The 8184-nt window shown below is 42.9% G+C and overlaps 1 long non-coding RNA gene across 1 annotated transcript in view; it reads left to right on the top strand.

The window, feature by feature from the left end:
• The first annotated feature begins 3956 nt into the window (after nucleotides 1-3956).
• The window catches only part of Gm17767 (predicted gene, 17767), an 87214-nt gene continuing 82986 nt past the window's right edge, over nucleotides 3957-8184 (top strand). Inside the window, exon 1 of the long non-coding RNA NR_151621.1 lies at nucleotides 3957-4374. This is a non-coding gene — a long non-coding RNA (predicted gene, 17767). The remainder of the gene's footprint in view (nucleotides 4375-8184) is intronic.

Raw genomic sequence — 8184 nt, 5'->3', positions numbered from 1 at the left:
CAGGATGACATAGCTGAGCAGTTAAGTGCCTGAAAATGTCTTCTCCATTAGAGGGCGACATCTCCCTTGTCGCTATCAAACAATCTTCTTGTCACAATATGCAACCTTGAGAGTCATGGAAAGAGATGCAATTGAAAGATTTCTTTTGTTTCAAAAGTAGCCCTTCTCATCTAAAACGTCCTGGTTTCTTTTAAAGAATGTTCATCTTCAAAGGGAAAGATAAGAAATTTGAAATAGAAGAGGAAGGAAAGATCAACTAGAGGCCAAAAGGAAGATGTACAGCCGCGGGACAGGGACGCAGGTGGAACATGATTCTGCAGCTAGACACCCCCATGATTGTCTCTGCTGACTTCTGCAGCTGTGACCAATAACCTGACCAAATTCAACTCTGGGGGGGTGGGGGGGGAGGAGTCTTTCAGCTTACAGTGTCAGGTTTCTGGGGAGTCAAGGCAACAACCTGAAGATAGGCATGCTTCGTATTCTAAACATTATCAGCTCCAACCAAGAATTCTCTCTACAGGCAAAGAGGTATGGTGGGAACTGTGGAGGAGAGTGCTTGCTGGCTGCCAGGCAGGCTTATATATTCAGCTCTCATACACAGAGCATAGACAATTGCTTAGGAATGGCACTACCTATGCTGTGCTGTTAACAACAGTTAATGACTAAGACAACCCCCAGAGGACATGCCCACAAGATCTAGACAATTTCTCAAAGGAGATTCTCTTACTAGATAATTGTGGCTGGCCAAGTTGACAGCTAAAGCTAAGCAGGACAATTGGGGACTGAACTATACGTTTGGTGTTAAGACAGGACTTAGCTCTTTCAAAGCTAGAGACACCTGGCACTTGTCACACCTGTCACTTGCCATTTGTAGAACTGTATAGAGTAGGTACATTGGAAAGGAGTTTAAGGTGAAGAATGTGTGTGGCATTTATCAAGCATTCATGAAAGCAGATGGCTCAGGCAGAAAAATCTTTTCATTTTTCTTCCCCTTGATAAGACTCAAACCAAAGCTTCCCTCATACAGCCACCCAGATCTGGTGTTTTCTTAAGATAAAGGTAACATAGAAAGATAAGGAAGTAGGCACTAGAATATTAGAGAAATAATTCTATCCACTACTCAATATACTCCGGAGTGACGAAGACTAAAGAGTAGACTTGCTATCTTTTTTTTTTTTTCCAGACTCTTGCTTAGGCAGAGGACTCTATCTAAGGTGAAGTGAAGAATAGGTAGCAATTTATTTTTTACCTTCTGGGATGTCAATTGCACAGGGTTGAACTCTGTTGTTGTGGGGAATCTCAGTGGTCCCTCATTGGTCCAGCAGAACCAGGAGGTGAAGAGTTGAGGTGGAAGCTATTGGAGGCTTATTGTGGCTGTTAGTGGTTCTATTTCCTGGAAGGCCGAGCTAATGATGAAATGGAATGCCCTTTCCTTTCATGTCCCTTTGTGTCTGATGTTTTCAGTTGTTAACTCAAGGTTGAAAGAGAGCAAAATAAAAACCTGAAAATAAAAAGCAAGTAAAACTCTCTTTGGTCTGCGCTGAATAGTGTAGAAAAGGCTCCGGCTTTTCAACCCCAGTTAGTATGGATGTATCGGGAGAGGCCTCTGCCTGTGTGCTTGCTCGGGAAACACTGCTCCATAAGCTAAGGTGCTGCTTTCGAAGGAGCGCTTTCTTCCTTTGGGTTTCCTTTTGTCCTCCTATTTTAGAGGACTAAATGGAAGCAGTCCCTGAAGGAAATGATTCCACACCTTCTCTCTAATCTAACTCCACTCAATTCTAGCCTCTTCTTGTCCATAAGAACCACCTTTAATTTTGCACATAAACAATTTAAAGTCCTCCAGTATATGAAACACCCCTGCCCACGCCCCACCCCCACCCCACCCCCAAGAAGGCTTTGCCTCATCCTGCAGTTCCTTTGGCGTCTTGTCCTTAAGTCTAAATTCATCCGAATGTTTTCTGTCTTGTTCCCTGTCCCTGACTTCCCATAGCTTTCTCTTCTCCCTTGGTAGAGTGTGGGCTTTGCCTTTTCCCCTCCTCTTCCGGCTCAGAGGTCTTCTGCCGTCCTTCGAATCTGGGATTTCTCGGGCTCCGCCCTTCTCTACCCTCTCTGCCGTTTGTATATTAGAGTGGCATTTTTTTCTTTTCCATTTCTGGTACTAGGCTAAGACCATACATAAGCCTGCCTAAAACCTCTATTACGTAGGTACCTGAATAGAGGCAACATCCAGCATTTCTAAGCTTCAATGTCTACATACAAAATGGGCATATGGGCCATGAAGCCTAGATGTGCATTTCCGGCTCCCCCTGATTTATGTCTAGCTGCAAACTCGATGTGACCCAAAGCCAAAGCTCAGCACCCACCTCTCTCAACCTTTCCCTGTCACAACAGTGCCATGAGAATCCTAATGCAGACATAGCTGGAAGCTTGACAAAAATCCCTGTTTCCCCCAGTCTCTATAGCTAACATATTTCAAGTCTATCATATCATATACCTATCGGAAATAGACCTTAAGAGTCCGCCAACACAGCCAAATGGCAGTGGCATGTGCCTTTAATCCCAGCACTCAGGAAGCAGAGGTAAGCAGATCTCTGTTGAATTCGAGGTCAGCCTGGTCTACAGAGCAAGTTCTGGGCTAGCCTAAGCCACAGAGAGAAACCCTGTCTCAAATAAAATAAAATAAAATAAAATAAAATAAAATAAAATAAAATAAAATAAAATAAAAAAGGTCTGCCATGCTCAGGCTGCCTCTCTTACTGGACAATACTATTTTAGCCTCTGCTCTCTCTCTCTTCTTCTGGGTTCTGCACTACACTCCTTGTCTAACCATGTTGCCTGCAAGATCCTCTGAAATCGCCAATGTGATCACATCTTACCTGTTCTAGAAGACACCAGTGGCTCAACCATTTGGAGGGCACATGGGATTTTGTCTACACTTTATTACCCTGACTCTTATCTTTATCACGGGCTCTCCGCAGAGTTCCTTGAGACTTCGCTGCGCCATGGGCTTATGTTGTGTGCTCTGTTTTCAGTACTTTCTTCCTCCACGTGGCAATATCCTCCGAAGTTGCAAAGCACATCTTCAAACATTCTTCTCTACAAGGCCTTCTTTGATCTGTTTCAGGAGGTATAAATCTTCCACCGACTCTCGTCTACCCTCAGAACATTCTCCCCCTCTGTTTGAAGTCTTATCTAGACGTTCGAGAGCTATCTGATGATTGAGAAAGGACTGCAGCTCAGGCGTAAAACTGTCTGTAGCTTATCACACCACTGAGACTAGAGCTCACGAAATATGTATGGCACGGAGATGAGGGTCACGGGAAGCCTGCCACCAGGACTGGAGTCACAGCAGAACTATCCTTGGGTTGGTATGAGCGCAAAAAGAAAATGTGTTGGGAACTCAAAAGATCTCAAAATATTGGTTGTTGTAACCAATCCTAAACCAGTGGCATTTGCCTAGTGTGTTCCAGGTGAACAAATCCACTAGGGGGCAGCAGAGTCACTCCACAGCTCTACCAGGGTCTGTCTGGGCAGATTTCTCCTTAGCTTTCCTCTGTACTCCAAACTACAGACAGATCCAGCCTCTTGCTGTCCGAGGCTCAAACAGGAAGTCCCTCTTCTTCAGCGATGTAGAAAGATTTAATGTTAAGCTGATTAAAACAAATAAAAACATATGAAGAAAGTTAATAAAAAATTGTTTGCTACTGAACACTGGGGTAGGTTTAAATCTCTCAACAGACTACTGAAAATGAAGAGACTTCACTTAGCAAAAAAACAACATTATACACAAAGCTGGGCAGTACCTTTTCCTGACATTCTCTAGTAGTGTGAGAGTTTTGAGAGTCAGGCCTGAGCTCTCATAGGTTCTATGCTAGTTTAGGACAAGGGGTCGACTGAGCATTAGTAGGAGTCCTGACTTTTTGGTACCCATATTCCCACCATCACATTCCTACTTCAAGAGCAGACAGCCACAACTCTGACAGCATGGCTCGTGTTTAGTGGTGCCTCTTTAGTTAGTTTGTGAGAGAGACTCAACTGAGGTTTTTTTTTTTCTTGCTTTCTATCTTTGAAAGTATGTATTACTGATCCATTCAACTTTTAGATTCTCCAAAGAAAATTCTTTCCTAGGAAAGGTGAGAGAGCTACAAGAAGATGTAGCTAAAATGAGTTTCATTTTGGGTTCTGCAGTGGCAGTGGCAGCCTCGGCAACGGGATGCAGGCAGCCATGGCAACGGGATGCAGGCAGCATGGCTTCAGAAATGAGCTCTTCACCAAGATTTGAAAGAACTCTTCGTGCATCTTAGTTTATAATTATGGCCCAGCTCTTGGGGGCACTTCACAGCTGAGCATCTCTCTCCAGGTTCCCTTCCTCAGGTGAGCCTCCTCCTTAACTCTGCTCCATCCGATGCACGCCTTGAACCTCACCCTACGGTTCATTTGCTGATGTCTATTTAATTACACACTGCCAGGCTTGAGAAATCTCAATGATTGAGAATTATAATACTTTGTTTTATTAAATTTCCTGGATTTTTTTCATTTAAGAAAATTAAAATGTTTCTTTTTAATTCTTAGTATACCTGCAGGAGCTTGGTACTGAAGGTTAGAAGGGAAAAGGTTGGAATCGTAGCAGCAACTGAGTGCCTCCGTAAGCAGAGATTGGAGTGTGCGTTGGGAAGTTTGGGTGGCTTGTTTTGCTTATTTATGGTTAACTTAGACCATAAGCATAAACTCTGTTGTCTATTATAACATGGGTGCCCATGGTCGTTCTATGTATCCATCCGCATATATTAAGGAAGAATTCTACTACCCCTAACTTTTCCTTCCCCCAACTAATGAGTAAGGAGCTAGAACAAAGCGTGTCCAAATTTCTTTGAGATTTACTTTATGCTTTTTAACTATGCGGATGTGTTTTCATCTCCACTGGGTGTGACTATGTGAATGCTGTGGCCAAGAGGCCAGCAGTGTCAGAACCCCTTGAGTTGGAGTTACAAGTGTTTGTGAGCTGCTCAACTGGGGTGATGGGAACTGGACCTGGGTCCTCTGAAAGAACAGTATGTGCTCGTAACTACTGAGCTGTCTCTCCAGCTCCCGTATATTTCTAAGTAATCTTTGAGATTATTATTCTTTTCATCAAACTATAGGGCTCATCAGGATTCATAAGAGAGTGGGAAGTCCCAGCTGTTGGGATTTGGATTCTTCTTCTACTGTTTTTTTTTTTTTTTTCCCTAAGAAAGTCTTTACTGTAACCAAGGCTGCATGTTCTATGAACTAGGAAAGGATGAGAGGAGAAACAAGAGCCATGGCGATGGTCTAGAGTCTAATTAATACTGCCTCCGGCTTCTATGTCATTAGCAGTGCTCTTCTTTAATAAGTGGCAGAGATAAGATTTTTATTGAACTGATGATCTTTTATGGAGTTGGAAAATGGGAAGGCAGTAATAAGCGGGGGTGGGTGTTGTGCAAATGCATGCCTTCCAAGGACCAGTCAGATGGAGCAGACTCCCGCATCGGGCAGTGAGGCCTAGACCGAAGTAAGTGCATCTAAAGCCAGCCAGATCAAACTGGTGGCCACAGGCACAATCCAGTCATAGCATGTGTTCTGTGATATGCCAAGGTAACTGCGTCCACACAGGCAAGTGGCCCCAGTCTGATGAGAGATAGTCTGAGGAGAGTTTGTATGTGGAGGGAACCATGTTCTAATTTCAGTGCCCTGGAGGATCTTCAGAGCTGCTCGGATAAATTTAGGTTGTGTCTCTTTAATTACCATGTTACCATCAGGACCCCATTACTTCCTCTGAATGATGACTTTGTTCATTTTTCACTTAAGGGTAATGAACTGCTTGCTTAATCTAGTTCCGTCATTCAACTTTGTCCCAAGGAGGTTCTTTATAGACAATTTCCATTTTAATCAGAAGTGAATGGGACTGTCGCCTTTAAAGTGGACCAACTGTGGGCTTACTAGGAATCTTATCAACTTTGATCTTTATCCAATTTAACTTTCTGCCAGTGCTTCTAGTAAAGTTCTTTAGCCTGAAGAAAGCAGAGATCACAGTGTGACAATTCCCTACAGCTCCCCAGCTTGTTGGCTAACTGAGAGGACAGAAGAAAAGAGGCAGACAGTATTGGTTGGTCTCTGTAGCAGGGGAGAGGGAGAGCTGGGAACATTTCCAGAAGAACCCGAAACTAATCCTCAACACGACCGTGTGTTGAGACTTCTTTTGGCTAGCCAAGGTAATATTGGGCAAACGAGGTCTTCCCGGAGTGTTAAGGTCTAAAAGCTTGATGACAGCCTGAGCTGAATGTGATTGGCATGGAGAAGGCCCAGTCGTTGCTCAGCTCTAGAACAAGCCTAACAGCATCTATGGCGATATTGGCAGCCAAAGCTGATGGCTGGGCAGCCAGCAAGGCCTTCTGTTGTTCAGCTTGTGCAGACCACAGCCTGGGCTTTGCTTTTATAGCTTCCAGATTGCTTCTCTGGCCTTTGAAGAGGAGCAGTTAGGATGCCGGCAGACCCTTCTGCGTTTATGCATCCTCTGCTCTGGCCAGGAGCTCCACCTTCTTCCTGTCCTCTGAGTCATCTTCTGCAGTTAGATTTTCCATCCAGCTATCTTTGCAGATCTCCAAACTCCCCCAGCTCCTTGTCTGTTTCCTTTCTTTTCTTTCGATAACTTTGTTGAGACTGAATTGCATAGTAAATGTCACATACTTAAAGTGTAGAGTGTCATAAGGTTTGACGTATGCATTTACTCAGGGAAATTATCAGCTCAATCACATCTCTCGTCCTGAAAGTTTCACAATGCCCCAGGGGGAAAAATCTCTTTATCTTTGCTAGGGTCCTCCTTCTAGGGTTTTATGTAAATGAAAGCTTTTTTTCTCCTTTTTTTTTTTTTCTTGTCTGGTTTATTTCACTCAGCACAAATATTTATAGATTCATCCGCATTGTTGTGTGTAGCTAAGGTTCATTCTTTTTTTATATCTATTGCTGAGAGATGATTAATCCATTTCTATGGATATACCATAATTTTTGTGCTTATATATTGAGCAATCATTTCTTTTATCCTATAAATACATACTTTTAAAATCTGGAAGAGCTTTGCAGATCACTTATGCAAGAATATCATTGTATAGATTGGTTAACTGAGGCCAGGGCACTTGTTTAAGACTTGGTCATGATTTATTGAGTTACAGTAATAAGATAGGCCCTGAGGATACACACTTGTCAAAATGGTTTCTGATATGCTAACCCAGGTAGACTGTGTCCTATGTGGAAGAGGTAAACCAAGTAATTTCCTTTTTAGACAATTAGTGTTATGTTCCAGCCTCCTCAACACTGAGATTTTAGGGATATGACACCACCCCTTTCCCCTAACTAGCTGAAATTACCTGGTTAAATTCATAAGGATTAGGACCCAAGTCAAAATAGTATATATTCAAAAATAGTATATATACTATTTTTGAATTTTAAATTCAGATTGCCTTTCTTTACGCTCTTTCTGTTGTGTCAGATTTCACGTGTCTGACCTGTAACATCAGACAAATAAAATCTGATGCCATCTATATCATGAGTCACTTTGTCATTGGAGAGAAAGTCCATATTCCAGCTCTGGGATTTTGAGCTGCACTAATAGCAAGCCCCTCCCCCTCTTTATTTCCTTTCTGTTGATGTTGGTGTTGTTACCGAAGAATCAGTATGAGAAGCATCAAAGTAAGACAATCCCTTGTGATTAGAATAATTTTACTTTAACAAATAGCCACTCCCCCACCAGAAGCCTTTGACATTGTTGCATTTTAATACAATTTTGCCTAACAGTGTTGTCAGTACTGGTTTCTCTTTCTTAATTTTATGAATCACTACTTCGTAGACTTGAGGTCTTAGTGGCCTCCGACTTTAGATATCCCTGGAGCTAAGCAGTACACACAGAGGCAAGGACACACAGAACAGGATACACAGAGACAAGGGTTCTGAGCGGGGCTGACAGCGACCCCAGATGTTATTCTGGTCATCTTTCTGCTCCCCCTTCTTTCTCTCTCTGTTTTTATTTTTGGTGTTTGGGGAGGAAGCTATTAAGACTAACTTGGTATGTTTCCTGAAAGCTTGACTGGGCATGATACCTCAGCATTTATAACATCAAAGACCTTGGGGTTGTCTTCCTCCAAAACTGAACTCAACCAGGCTGAACCCCAG

The sequence above is a fragment of the Mus musculus genome, chromosome 1, assembly GCF_000001635.26.
Source record: "Mus musculus strain C57BL/6J chromosome 1, GRCm38.p6 C57BL/6J".
Taxonomy (NCBI): Eukaryota; Metazoa; Chordata; class Mammalia; order Rodentia; family Muridae; genus Mus; species Mus musculus.
Note: the sequence above shows the minus strand (reverse complement) of the source record. Positions and strands in the feature narration are given on the sequence as shown.